The sequence below is a fragment of the Primulina huaijiensis genome, chromosome 12 (assembly GCF_012295235.1).
Source record: "Primulina huaijiensis isolate GDHJ02 chromosome 12, ASM1229523v2, whole genome shotgun sequence".
NCBI classification, from domain to species: Eukaryota; Viridiplantae; Streptophyta; class Magnoliopsida; order Lamiales; family Gesneriaceae; genus Primulina; species Primulina huaijiensis.
This window is the reverse complement of record NC_133317.1, coordinates 19,930,683-19,935,755: the sequence shown is the minus strand read 5'-3', so window position 1 is coordinate 19,935,755 and position 5,073 is coordinate 19,930,683.

Sequence of the window (5,073 nt, the reverse complement as noted above, 5' to 3'; positions counted from 1 at the left end):
ATTTAAATTTAAAATAATTAAAAGTGTAATACGATTTGTTTGTACGAATATGAATTATTGTGGCTGGTTCCGATGATTTCCTCAAATTTGGAATTAGAAACTGCAGGTTAAGTGATATGTACAGTAGAAATTTAAAATGACATTGATATTTGATAAGATTTAGTGGAATTTGATATAATTAATTGAAATTTTAAAAAATGAAAGCATTTCATAGATTTGGATCATACAAAACAAAATAATTATTTTTAAAAAAAAAAACCAATTAAAATATCATTTTTACACAAAATAATACATTTAGTTCACACCTATTTTATCATACAATTGAAAATGTTATTTTAAAATATTTAAAAAAATTAAAAAACTTAATTCATCATAATTTGATAATTTTATCTCAGTTTTCTTTTGATGAACTTTTTTCATTATTAAAAAATTTATTTAATAAAAAATATATTTTTTATTATATTTATAAATATTTTTTTCTCTATATCATCAATAGACAATATATGAGTACAAAATATATTTTTTTTAAATGTATTAAATATTATTGAAAAAAAGAGATTTTAAAAATAATAAGTGAAATAATTTTTTTAACATAAATAATATTGATTTAACTATCAAATATTATTCTTAAATAATATTAATCAAACACTAAATCCATGCATTTCAATTTCAAATTCAAATTCAAATTCAAATTCCATTCCAAATCTAAATTTTAATTCTTCCAAACATAGTGTTAGGCGTGAGAATCACTTCAGTTACACAATATGGCATATAGTAATTTTTTCTACCTAACTAAAAATAAAATTATGGATATGAAACCCGAATTTTTTGGGGAAAATCTCTTACTCCCAAATGTTTGACCAGTTTCCTGGTTCAGTCAACATTTAGATTCATACTAAATGTTTCAAAAAAATATCCAAATTGGTCATTCCGTCACTTTGCTTGTTAAAACTAACGGAAACGACATGCACGTGTCAGACATGCGTCTTTAAAGCCCCAAAATGAAAGGACATGCCCGGTTTAATTCACAATGAACTTAAAAATGATTTCCAATTTCACCATAAACTGCAATACTGAAATAAGTGAATACAATAAAGGACCTGTTTTTAGCGAAAGTGGGAATTTACATCCGGGTTTTGAATTACTTCTACCTGATTCTTGAATTGAATTTACATCACCCATAGTAGGATTCGATGCACACTAAGACATAGTTTAGTACACTTGATAACTAAATGATTAATAAGTTATCATCCTTCATCCCATGTTTGGTTCATTTTTTAATAACCCATAAAAATTGGATGGGCCCGTGATAATGGTTGTTCACTATGGAGAAGACATCCCTCTAATGTGTAGGGATATCTACATGATAAATAATAAATTCTATGAAATGACATTATTGCCCCCATTTCTCAAGCATTGAGATTTAAATTAGTTTTAGATATTCATTCGAAAAAAATTGCTATTGATATTGTGTTAGGACATACATAATTTATATAATTTTAAAAATACATTTTTGTTATTAAAATTTAAAACTAAATAATTAGTATTAAAATGAATCTATACTATTTGCTAAACTTGAGATATTTCGAAATTTCGTCAATANATATATATATCGTAATTTAAGAATTGAGATATGCAAGTGCATGATCTCAATAACAATGAAAAATAAAGTTTTTATGATAAGGTTAATTTTGTCATTATAATCTAATATATAAATTTAATCACTCTTATTAAAATCATACCAAACATTAAATATAATATCCTACATCTTATTTATCCTTAACTTATCCTTATATTATATATCACATATTTACCCTATCATGTGTACCAAACTACGCCTAAACAAATAAATGATGCCTTGAGAATCGAGAGTTGTGAAAAATCGAATCTTTACACCAGCAATTCGGTCTTGGTGAACAAGAAAAAGGCCTAGAAAACTTGTGTCTCCAAGATTAGCGTTTGTAAAATGAAATTCAATTCACAAAATTGCAGACATTGGAAGCACAGAGCTCACTCAATTATGATTTCTTCTTAGTTTGAATCACAAAACTGCAAGTAGATGTCAAATCACGAATTAATTCGACACAAATATTCACTACAAAAAACAAAAAACAAAAAAAAAACATGCCAGCGACGGTTTTTAAAAAGTCATCGCAAAATTTGACGACGGTTTTATATAAACCGTCGCTAAATTAGCGACAATTTATAATAAACCGTCGACGGTTTAGCGAATGTTTTGTCGATGATTTTGTCAAAAACCGTCGCCAAATACCTATATATTCAGCCTCACCGAGCTCATTTTTCCCATACGAATTCTTGTCTCGCTTCTATATCGGCGTGTTTGTGCGTCTTCTCCGATGACCTGTCATCCCGTTTTTGAGGTATTAAGCTCGAGATTTCAGATTTTGAATCTTATTATATCTTGTTCCGATTTCAATTTTTTATATAGTATGTTAATTAATTAAGTGTTGGAAAATGTTTCAGATTTGTAGATTATGATATATATTTTAATTTGTTTTATTGCATATATTAATTTTTTTAACAAATGAATAAATGATAACCAATTTAATTATTGTATAAAATATATGTGTTATTTATTCTTTTGTAGGATAAAATGGATAACGATAGAAACTAGATGTATCGTCGGTTGGAGAATGGATTTTTAATGAATGAATATTGTGTTGGTGTAGAGTCATTTGTAATATTTGCACTTAGTCATCCTGAATGTTTATTGAATAGAAATATACATTGTCTGTGCAATCAAAAAAATGTCTAAACAAAATATATTTAGATGAAGATACTGTTAAGGTACATCTAGGTCGTTATGGATTTGTACCGAATTACTACAATTGGTTTTTTCATGGAGAGGAATACATTCATCCGGTCTATCCTAATGTTAATATGGAGGCTCCTTTGTCATCTTCATATCGTGTTGCACCACGAATTCCTCCAAATACATTTCCGGATTTTTTGACACTATTGAAGAAAATGTTAACTTTGAAGAGAACCCTGAAAATGAGAATGAGAATTTTGAAGAAGAAAATCCTACAATAAATACTGTTACCGAAGGTCCTGAAAGTCCAAACAATTATATAAAATCATTGTATGAAATCATTAAATCAGCCGATAAAGAAATTTGGGATGGAAATCCACACGGTCATTCTGTGTTGTCTGTGCTTGCTCGGTTACTGAAGTTGAAACATGAACATAACATGTCCGAGCGCAATTATAATGACATGTGTCAACTCATGTCAGAGTTATGTCCGTCTCAAAACTACGTCCCTGAGAGTTTTTAAGCGACCAAGAAACTTATCAAAGATCTAGGGCTTTCGGTTGAGAAGATTAATGCATGCAAGAATAATTATATGATATACTGGGGTGTTGACAATGTTTTGACAGAGTGTAAGATATGTGAACATCCTCGTTACAAACGTAGTATACGTCGATCTACAAATCCTGAGAAGAAAGGAACTCCGTACAAATTGGTATATTATTTTCCGATCACTCCACGTTTGCAAAGGTTGTATGCTTCTAAAGCTGCAACGTCACATATGCGTTGGCATAATGAACACCACTTTGACAGTGACACTATGACACACCCTTCTGATTCTGCAGCGTGGCATCATTTTGACGCTTTCCATCCATCTTTTTCATCAAAAATCCGAAATGTGAGATTAGGACTATCGACAGATGGATTTCAACCATTTGGACAAAGTGGCCAGCAGTATTCGTCATGGCCTGTCATTGTAACTCCATACAATTTACCACCTTGGATGTGTATGAAAGACAAATGCATGTTCTTGTCTATGATTGCACCTGGACCGAGTAACCCCAAAGACAAACTGGACATATTCCTTCAGCCGTTAATTGCTAAGCTTCAATCCTTGTGGTGTAACGGTATTTCCACGTACGACATTCACACACAACAAAATTTTAATATGTGGGTTGCTTTGATGTTGACGATAAGCGATTTTCCCGCATACGCAATGTTGTTTGGTTGGAGCACTACTGGAAAACAAGCATGTCCTCACTACATGTCAGATTCAGACGCATTTACTTTACCATGTAGTGGCAAGACATCATGGTTCGACAATCATCGGAAGTTTTTACCTGAAGATCATCCATTGCGTCGCAATAGGACAATGTTTCTCAGAGGTAGACATGTGTTACAGTCAACTCCTATCACTAAACATGAGGATGAATGACTTAATGAGTTGGACGAGTTTGGTTTTAGACCTTCTTATGAGATTGACTCTGACACAATCAATAAAGAAATTTGTAACTTGACGAGATGTGGTTGGTGAATGAGTATTTTTTGGGAGCTTCCATATTGGAGTACGAACCTTATAAGACATAACTTGGATGTCATGCATATTGAGAAAAATGTCTTCGACAATGTCTTTAATATGGTTTGTAATATTCAAGGCCGCACGAAGGATAATGCCAAATCAAAAGCGGATCTTGTTCAGATGGGTATTAGAACTGAGTTGCATCCATCTACAACAGACGGCAAATATCCAAAAGCAAATTACACACTTGACAAGCATGCCCGACAAGTGCTTTTTCGATGTCTCAAAGAAGTTAGATTCTCTGATGGTTAAGTTTCTAAAATGACGCGTTATATAGACATGAACAAGTTGCGGATGTTTGTATGAAGAGTCATGATTGTCATGTATTCATGCAGCGATTAATTTCTGTTGTATTCAAAGAGTTATTACCACGAGATGTTTGGGAGGCTCTTACCGAGTTGAGTCTATTCTTTGCATACTTAACAAAGTGGAATGTTAAAAAAAGTGATATGATGCGTTTAAATGAACAAATTCCCATCATAATGTGCAAGTTAGAAAATATTTTTTCGCCAAGTTTTTTCGACTCGATGGAGCTTTTTTTGCATACATTTACCGTATGAAGCGCACATCATGGGTCCTGTACAATTTAGGTGGATGTATCCCTTTGAAAGATATTTACGTAAATTGAAAAACACGGTGCGTAAAAAGATACGAGTAGAGGGTTCAATATGCAATGCGTACTTGGTTAAGGAGGCTGACATATTCTGCCAGCATTACTTCAGTG